Source organism: Carica papaya, chromosome 3 (genome assembly GCF_054855325.1).
Source record: "Carica papaya isolate Zhongbai chromosome 3, ASM5485532v1, whole genome shotgun sequence".
Lineage (NCBI taxonomy): Eukaryota > Viridiplantae > Streptophyta > Magnoliopsida > Brassicales > Caricaceae > Carica > Carica papaya.
In genome coordinates this window covers 34,379,768-34,390,662 of record NC_142311.1, presented here as the reverse complement: position 1 = coordinate 34,390,662, position 10,895 = coordinate 34,379,768, and positions in this window count along the sequence as shown.

Below are 10,895 nucleotides of genomic sequence, written 5' to 3'. Positions count from 1 at the left end.
GCAAAGTTGAGTAAATGTGGGTTTTGGCTTGAGCAGACTACCTTCCTAGAGCACATCATATCAAGGGATGAAGTGTCAATGAACCCCGAAAAAGTTGAGGCAATGCTCAGCTAAAAAAAATTGACCTCAGTCAAGGAGATCTGTAACTTTCTAGGGATGGCATATTATTACCACAGGTTTGTGGAATGGTTTCTAGCCTAACTGCTCCTCTGACTCGGCTCACAAAGAAAAATATCAAATTTGAGTGGAATGAGGACGGTGAAAGGAGTTTTTCAAAACTAAAGAAACGGTTGACTACTGCACCTGTGTTGGCCTTGCTGAGTGGGTCAGATGGATATACAGTTTATAGTGATGCCTCCTACCTAGGGTTGAGTTATGTTCTAATGCAGCATGGGAAGGTCATAGGCTATGGGTCCAGTTAGTTGAAGAGTCATGAGAAAAATACCTCACCCATAACTTAGAACTTGCCGCGATTATCCACTCCTTGAAGACTTGGCGCCATTACTTGTATGGGGAGACCTTTCAAATCTATACTGACTATGAGTGCCTAAAACACATATTCACTCAAAAAGATCTCAACATGCGTAAGAGAAGATGGATGGAACTCCTCAAGGACTATGATTGCAACATCTTGTATCACCCGGGTAAGGGCAATGTGGTAGCCGATGCACTCAGTAGAAAAAGTACAGGTATATTAGCTCACTTGATGGTTTCTGAATGCAGGGTAATAGGGGTCGTATAACAGGTACGACTTCAGGACCTAAAGAGAGTCGCATGTTTGGCCCACCTGACTGTTCAACCCAAGTTGATTCAGAGAATAAAGAAAACCCAATCCGCCGATTTCACCCCAGCAGCCCTCAAGAAAGATGCAGAACAGAGAATTAATTTAGAGTTTTGAGTCTCTACCCATGGGTTGCTTAGATTTTAGGACATAGTGTGTGTTCTAGGTGACAGTGAGTTAAAAATGGGCATCATGACAGAGGCTCATAGCTCAAAGTTTATCATCCATCCCAGAAGCACTAAGATGTATCAAAGTATACGACCCCGATTTTGGTGAAAGGGGATGAAAAGAGATGTGGCCGACTTTGTTTCCAAGTGTTTGGTATGTCAACAGGTCAAGGTAGAGCATTAACGCCAAGGTGAGCTACTTCAGCAATTACCAATTTCGGAGTGGAAGTGGGAACATATCATAATGGATTTTGTCATAAGACTGCCTAAGGCACACTCGGGACATGATGTCATTTGGGTAATTATTGGCAGGCTCACCAAGTCTTTCCACTTCTTGGCCATCAATATGACTGACCCCTTGAACAACCTAGCAAGAAAGTATATCTGAGAGATAGTCAGATTACGTGGAGTGCTAGTGACAGTAGTGTCCGACAGGGACCCCAGGTTCACTTCTCAGTTCTGGTATAGTTTTCAGCAGGACATGGGAATGAAATTGTCCCTTAGTACTGCATTCCACCCTTAAATTGATGGGTAATCAGAAAAGATGATCTGCACACTAGAGGATATGCTCCGAGCTTGTGTTCTTGACTGCAGGGGCCATTGGGATGATCATTTACCCCTGATAGAGTTCGCCTACAATAACAGCTACCAAGCAAGTATTGACATGGCTTCGTATGAGGTGTTGTATGGTCGCCTATGCAAGTCATCGATCTGTTGAGAAAAAGTGGGTGATAGAAGATTGTTTAGTCTAGATCTTGTAGAGGAGACTATAGCCAAAATAGTTAAGATCAAGAAGAATATTCAGATGGTTCAGAGCAAGCAAAAGAGTTATGCGGACATCCGCATGAAAGATTTAGAATTTGAAAAAGGTAATCGGGTGTTCCTTAAGATCACTCCTTTCAAGAGAATCAGTAGGTTTGGCAATAGGGGGAAACTAAATCCCCGATTTATTGGGTCATTTGAAATCTTAGACAAAATTGGCACTACCACCTACAGATTGGTACTGCCTCAAGAACTTTTCAGGGTCCACAATGTGTTTCACGTATCCATGCTACGCAAGTACAACCCGAACCCCTCTCATGTCTTGGCCCACGAGCTTCTTTCACTTTAGGAGGATTTGTCCTATGAGGAAGTACTGGTCGGTATTGTGGACCGAAAGAGTAGAGTACTCCGCAATTAGAAAATTTCCTTTATTAAGGTCCTATGGTAGAATCACACAACGGGAGAGGCCACATGGGAGCTAGAATCAGACTTCAGAGCCCAATATCCCAGACTATTTGATTGAGTGAGAGAGAGGCAAATTTGAGGGACCAAATTTTCTTTAGGGGGAGAGTTGTAATACCCTTGATTTATTAATTTTAATGTAATTAAAATTAGTGTATAAATATAGTTTTCTAATTTTTTAATTCTTATTTAATATAAAAATGAAGAAAATTAAAAGGAGGATGAAATTGAAAACAATTTTGAAAAAAAGGGTGAAATTTTGGGTTCTATAGGTATTTTTGAAAGAAAATTTAGAAACTGTGGATCAAAACATAATTTAAGAAAATTATGCTACGTAGGATGCCAAGTCAGCAGCGGTGACGAATCGGGGAGCGCCACATGGCAAGGGATGCAGACGCGGTGCCACGCGGGAGGCCACAGTGGTGATCCGCGTGCCTACGATCGGACGGTCCAGATTCATTCCTGCATGCACAGACAGTCCAGATCCGTTCCATCCTCATATGCAATTGGACGGTCATATTTAAACACAACGAACGGTTCAGATTCACTTCCTATTTAAATACAATCGGACGGCCCAGATCAGATCGCGATGAATGGCTCAGATTCACTCCTTATTTAATCGCGAACAGACGCTCCATATCAAATGCGATGGACGAGTCAGATTAAAAGGGGACAGATATAAATAACCCTCTTCACACCAAACCCTAACCCTAGCCACCAGACCCCCCCCCCCCCAACCCCTCGCCGGAGAAGAAGACTCGGTCGTGGGAAGGAAGTCGAGCGCCGTCGCCGCTGTGCCAAAGCCGCTTTCAACCGCAAATTGAGGTAAAAACTTTCTCCTTTGCTCGAAAATTTGATTTTAAACACTCCCATGGTCAACTCAGAGCAAAAAGACCGATGGATTGGCCAAAAATCGCAGGCAAAGCCCAGCAGTGCTGCCGCGAGAAAATGCAAAAATTGCCTCCGATGAGGCCCTTCCTGATTTCCATTCTGCGTAATTCTTCCACCATTGTAATCACCATTTCTTTCTCTACAAATTGATCGAAGCAAAATACCCAACTGCAAATGTGAGTCGGCGAAGCCACCGCACCGGAGAGCTTCGTCGTAATTAAGTTTCAATTTTTTTAACTTTTTTGGCAAACTAAGGCCCCTTAACATATTTTCTCATAGGGATTGGTATAAAACCGGCCAAAAACAGTCGACTCGAGGTAAACCACCGCCGTGGACGGTGATTCCGTCGCCGAAGCATGGCAGAGCCGCTGTGCCAAAATTCTAAAATTGGCCAAAAAGGGTTCCTAACACTGATTTTAGATTTTTTGGGATATTTCTAGGTACTTGAAGCGCGTTTTAATCTCTGAAAGAAAATTCAGGGAACCCGGGGACCACCAGTAGGTGCAGTCAAAAGTTTAGCATTTCGAACATCAATTTGAGTAAGAATCCCTCACCCTATTCCTTGTTATAGAATTGAAGTTTAATATTAAATAATATGGTATTTTACATAATTTAGAAATATCCATAATTAATTAAAGATCACTAATGGAGGCGGAACAAGTTATTTATTACTGTTTGACATGTTTAACTGATTGATTAATTTTACAATTTTGAATGCATGATAATACTTTGTATTTGGTATGATGATGTGATTGTGTTTTCCTTGATGCATATATTGCTTGTTTTATGTGATTACCGTTAAATTGAGAAATTAATTAATTAAGTGAATGGATGAACGGTAGCCTTACTGGATATCCTGGGAGATGGTGGATGGAACGGGTACATAAGGAACCCTACCATGAACGTTGTCTCATACCGGATGGGGTATCGAGGATTGGTAATTTGGCACTCATACCGGACGGGGTATGGGGACAGCCCGATTCGCCCTCATACCGAACGGAGTATTAGAGGATGGTATCTTTTGGTGCTCATACCAGACGGGGTATGGGAACGACCCGTTACTTGAAATATTGAATAAATGTTCACGCGTAGTGGGGATGTCCCTATGGACCCCCATGGATACCAGTAAGCTGATAAAAGAGAAATTGTTGTTCCGACTAATTGCATATGAAATTATGATATGTGTTATATTATTGACTCTATAGGTTGTTTTTGAAAATCTCGCTACGGTAAGTATGCGCTAAATAATTTTATTTTTAACAAACCAATTTACTTAAATTAAAAGCTCCATTAATTTTTATAATTTCTACCAACTTTCATTTATGTATCCTTGAGTAGCGTGATATTCTTACTAAACTAGTGTATCTTATTCTTTTATTAACCATTTCATATTAAGATGACCAGAATTTAGAGCCCAATCCACAAGAGAATTGCGAGTAGGATGCTAGTTTTATTTATTTTCCGTTTGTTTCTTTAATTTTTTGTTATTTCTTTTAAAAAAGTCATTCCCGTATCCCTTTTTGGTACTTTAGTTATTGTGTAAGGAATATAAACCCTAACTATTTATTTCACTTTTGCACTTAATTTATAATTTATCTCATTTAGAGTTTCTGGGGCCGCTACAATGTTGGCCAAATAAGACTTGAATAATTTTTTTTCTGTTAAAATTATAATATTGCAAGAAAATTGTAACATACTTCAATTTGTCTTATATTTTAATGTGTAGGTTCTTTTTCAACGTGCTTCAATTTCATAAATTCTTCTACTTAATAAATAATGTTTATAATATAGTACAATTGAATAGTGCAATTTTTTTAACCAAAAATAAAAAATAATTATGATTAAAAAATTTAAAAATAAGAATTAGTAAGTCTAAATATATATGTGTCTATAAAAAATCATGAATGGCAAAAATTTAATGTTAAAATAAATATATCTTTCTTAGGTAAAAGATCTATATAAAAGAAAATATCATGAAGTCACACTAATAAGGAAATGGAGTTAAAAGGAGAAGAAAAATGAAGGAAATGAATGTGGACCGAAAAATAGTGATATTTTTCTTTTTTTTACTAGAATACAGAAAAGAAAAAATTAAAAGAAATAAATTGTTGGGTGAAAAAAAAGAAAAATATTTATTTTTATAGTAAATTATAATTTGAAAATTTAAGATGTTTCATAAGGAAAACAAACAAAATTGCCAATTAATATTAAATTTATTAATAGATTACCAAGTCTTTTCACATTTGAATTTATTATTTATTAATATTTAAATTAGAATTAAATATATAATTTAACACATTAATAAGTATAACTTTGGAAACAAAACATTGAAACTTGTCATATTAGGAAAGAAAAAAAATGAAATTTGGCATATCTATCCAGAAAATCACCTTGAAATTTTGAATGTGTATAATGTGACCTTACCTAACGGCTACATCCCACTGTACGCTCCACTTTCCATATCCATCTTCAAAACCACCACAAACTCCTACAAACCCAAAAGTAAATCATCCTAAAAATCCAAACTTTTCCTTAGATTTTTGAGAAAAATGAAATTCAAGAGAGGAGACGAAATCAAATGGAGCATCCTATTATGAAGCAACAGTGTCCAGGAAGATCAACAAAACTATGTACATTTTGGAGTACAAGAATTTGATTAGGATGACGGTTCAGGACCTCTGAGAGATTACCGGCCAGGAAAGGAATGACCATTAGTCTCGTCCTAATCTTGTTGATGTCGATAATCTCTCTCAAAGGAATCAACGTTATCACCCGGAGATAAATCTCTGCCTAGGAAAGGAATGACCAGCGGCCTCAGCCTAATCTCGTTGATGCCGATAATCTCTCTCAAAAGTACTTACCCATCATCCTTTATCAGATTCTTGTACTCCATAATGCACACAGACCATCACTTTCCCTAATATTGAGAAGTTGAGGATTCATTTGGATTGGGTTGAAGAAAAATAGGTCTCTACCAAGTTTGGGTATTTTTAATCTTTTCTTCTTCGTCATTTTTCAGGTTTAGTTTTTTTAAATGTATTTTTCCATTTTTTAAACATATTATAATAATTATCGTTATTATTACTGATGTCTGTCTGGTTATTATTATGTCACGTATGAATAAATATTTTTTAGTTAAAACTTTGAAGACTTTAGGAAATGTTGAAAATTTTTGACCTTTTATTCACCACAATCTAGATATAATATTATTAGACATAGTTGAAGTCTCATACACCCTTTAAGAATTTAGATCTCTTTTGATATCCAATGACTTTTTTTCATCATTTAAAGTAACAACAATTAATTTAAAAACTCTTTTTATTGAAACAATTATTATAGATCAGTTGTTGATGTTATCCTTAACTATTAAGAAACTAGAGATTTGATTATAACAATAGTTGAGAATGTGATAGCTCAAAAATACTACCGAGTTAATTTCTTGTGCTTGATATATTTAATTTAGCATTTATATGTGTTTGAAAATATATAATAAGGTTAAAGATATAGTTTAGATTCGAACAGAAAGAAAACTGATAGACATAAGGAGAAGTTTATAATGACTTTTTATTTTGGTCTAATGAACTTAGGTGGGCCTTAGGGAGTCTATTGGGCTCCATTTCAGCTCATATTTAGCTAGCAAGTAGCTAAATGATGGATAAGGATGGGGAAACAAGTGGAAGAGTGTGGAAAAATTTAGAATAAACATGAAGAAGCATAAACAATAGGTAAGAACCTTTTAGATGAGGTAGCATGATAAAAGGTGGTGATCTTTTAAACGAAGTGGCATGTGAAAAGTTGTAGCCTTTTTGATAAAATGGCATGTGAAAAATGGTAACATTTTAAAATAAGAATTAGTAAGTCTAACTATATATGTATATATAAAAAAACATAAATGGCAAAAATTTAATGTTAAAAAAAATATATCTTTCTTAGGTAAAAGATCTGTATAAAAGAAAATATCATGAAGTCACACTAATAAGGAAATGGAGTTAAAAGAAGAAGAAAAATGAAGGAAATGAATGTGGACAGAAAAATAGTGATATTTTTCTTTTTTATTGGAATATAAAAAAGAAAAAATTAAAAGAAGTAAATTGTTGGGTGAAAAAAAAGAAAAATTTTATTTTTATAGTAAAATTATAATTTGAAAATTTAAGATGTTTTATAAGGAAAAAAGACAAAATTATCAATTAATATTAAATTTATTAATAGATTACCAAGTCTTTTTACATTTGAATTTATTATTTATTAATATTAAAATTAGAATTAAATATATAATTTAACGCAATACTAAGTATATCTTTGGAACCAAAACATTGAAACTTGTCGAACTAGGAAAGAAAAAAAAATGACATTTGGCATATCTATCCATAAAATCACCTTCAAATTTTGCATGTGTATAATGAGACCTTCCCTAACGACTACATCCCACTATACGCTCCACTATCCATATTCATCTTCAAAACCACTACAAAATCCTGCAAACCAAGAAGTAAATCATCCAAAAAATCCAAACTTTTCCCTAGATTTTTTAGAAAAATGAAATTCAAGAGAGGAGACGAAATCGAACAGAGCAACTGAGAGCAGGGTTTCCTAGGTTCCTATTATGAAGCAACAGTGTCCAAGAAGATTAGCAAAACTATGTACATTCTGGGGTATAAGAATTTGATATGGATGACAATTTAGGACCTCTAACAGATTATCAGCATCAAGGAGATTAGGCTGAGGCCACCGGTCGTTCCTTTCCTTGTAATACCCGGAATTAATTTTAAAACTTAAAATTAATGCATAAAAGTATAAATTTTAATTTTATAAATTTTTATTTAATGTAAAATTAGAAAAAAAAATAGGTGGATAATGATATTGAAAATAATTTTAGAAAACAAAGGTAAAAATTTGGGTTCGGTGAGTATTTTTAACAGAAAAATTAGAACTGGATGTCAAAACATAATTTAGGAAACATATGCCATGTAGGACTGCCAAGTTAGCAGTCTCGACGAACCGGAGCATGCCGCGTGGCAAGGTACACTGACACAGTGCCACACAGGAGCCATGCTGGTAATCTGCATTTTCGCGATTGGACGGTCCAAATTTATTTCCACGCACACAGACGGTCCAAATCTGTTCCCTCCTCAGGCACGATCGGACGGTCGCAATTAAATACAATGAACGCTCTATATTTATTTTCTCTTTAAACGCGATCGTACAGTTCAGATCGAATCACGATGAATGGTTCAGATTCCTTTTCTCTTTAAACGCGATTGGACGGTTTAGAACAAACGCGATAAACGATCCAGATTAGAGGAAGACAGATATAAATACCTCACTTCACACTGAACCCTAAACCTAGGCGCCAAGCCCCCCTCCCCCCGCCCCGCCGGAGAAGAAGAACCCATCGCCGGAGAAGGGAGCCAACCGCTGCCGTGCTGGAGCCATCTTCAACTGCCAGAAAAGGTAAAAATTCTTCCAATCACTCAAATTTTGATTTTGAACACCTCTATGGCTAAATCAGAGCTAAAGGACCGACAGATGGGCCAAAAATCGCATATAAAGTCTAGCAGTGCCGCTATAGTAAAAATTAAAAACTGCCTCCGATGAGCCCTTCCCGATTCCCATTTCATATGATTTTTTCATTATTGTAATCACCATTCTATTTTCTATAGGTTGATTGAAGAAAAATGTCCAACCGCAAAGGTGAGCCAGCGGAGTCACCGCACTTGAAAATTCCGCCGCCAGTGAGTTTTTGTTTTTCAATTTTTTTTTGCCAACGAAGCCCCTTTAACGTATTTTCTCGCAATGATAAGTATAAAATCGGCCGAAATAGACCAAAACTAGCCAAAGCACCACCGCAGACAGCGATACCGTCGCCGAAGCACGTCGGCGCCGCCGTGTCCGAATTTTAAAATTGGCCAAAAAAAAGGTTTTTAACACCGATTTTGAGTTTTTTTGGGATATTTCTAGGTACTTGAAGTGTGTTTTAATCCCTGAAAGAAAATTCATAGAACCCAAGGACCGCCAATGGGCGCAGTTGAAAGTTTAGCAATTTGGAAACCAATTCGGGTAAGAATCCCTCACCTTATTTCCTGTTATGGAATTGAAGTTTAATTATAAATAATACAGTATTTTGTATAATTTAAAAATTTTTTATAATTAATTACAGGTTAATAGTGCAAGCGAAACCGATTATTAATTACTGTTTATCCTATTTTAACTAATTAGTTGATCTTACAGTTTTAAATGCATAATAATACACTAGAGTTGGTAAGATGATTCAGTTGTGTTTCTTTGATGTATGTGTTGCTTGTCTTACGTGATTTACAGTTAAATTGTGAAACTGAAAATTAAATGTAAACGGAAAATTGTTTAATTATGTGAATGAATGAACAGTTGTCTTACTGGATATCCTGGGAGATGGTGGACGGACCAGATACATAGAAAACCCTACTTTAAACGTTGCATCATACCGGACGGGGTATCAAGGATTGGTATTTTGGCACTCATATCAGACGGAATATGGGGATGGCCTGTTTCACTCTTATACCATACGGGGTATTGAGGGATGGTATTTTTGATGCTCATATTGAACGGGATATGAGGACGGCTGGTTAGTTAAATAATGGTTCATCTATAGTGGGGACATCACTATGGACCCTCATGGATACTAGTAAGCAGATAAAAAAGAAAAAGTTGTTATTCTTACTTACTTGAATATGAGGTTATGATGTTGTTGAGCTATAGTTCCTTTAGGTCGTTGAGCTATTGAATTTGTTTTCGGGGATTAAAACATGCTTAAAGTACCTAAAAATACCCCCCAAAAATCCCAAATCGGTATTAAAAACTTTTTTCGGCCAATTTCAAAATACTGACACGATGGCCTCGCCGTGCTCCGGCGGTGGTTTGCCTCAAACTACCCGTTTTTAGCCAGTTTTAGCCTATTTCAACCAATTTTATACTCATCCCTACAAGGAAACACGTTAAGGGGCCTCGGTTAGCCAAAAAAAATCAAAAAACAAAAATTCACTGGCAGTGGGATTTTTTAGCGTGACAGCACCGCCGGCTCACCTTCGCAGTTGGACATTTTTCTTCAGTCAACCTATAGAAAACAGAAGGGTGATTACAATTGTGGAAAAATCATATGAAACGGGAATCAAAAAGGGGCTCGTCGGAGACTATTTTTGGTTTTTTTCATGGCAATGCTGCTGGACTTTACCCACTATTTACAACCCATTCGCCGGTCTTTTGGCTCCGATTTGGCCATGGGGCTGTTAAAAATCAAATTTCGAGCAACTAGGAGATTTTTTACCTTTTTTGGCAGTCGGAGGTGGCTCCAGCGTGGCAGCAAGTAGCGGTTGGTGGTCAGCTCCCTTCTCCAGCGACTGTTTTTCTTCTCTAGTGGGGGGCTAGCGGTTAGGGTTAGGGTTTGGTGTGAAGTGAGGTATTTATATCCATCTCCCTTTAATCTGGATCGTTCATTGCATTTGATCTAAACCGTCTGATCGCGTTTAAAGAGGAAATAAATCTAAACCGTTCATCACAATTTGATCTAGACCGTACGATCGCGTTTAAAGATGAAACGAATCTGGGTCATTCATCGTATTTAATCGCGACAGTCCAATCGCGCCTGAGGAGGGAACGGATCCGAACCGCTCGTGTGTGCAGGAACAAATCCAGACCATCCAATCGCGGGCATGCAGATTGCCGTCTAGCCTCCCGCGTGGCACCGCATCAGCGTGCCTTGCCACGTCGCTCGCTCCGGCTCGTCGGGACTGCTGACTAGGCGGTTCACATTTTTTTTAAATTACAGTTTGACCCGTAGTTTCTAATTTTTCTTTCAA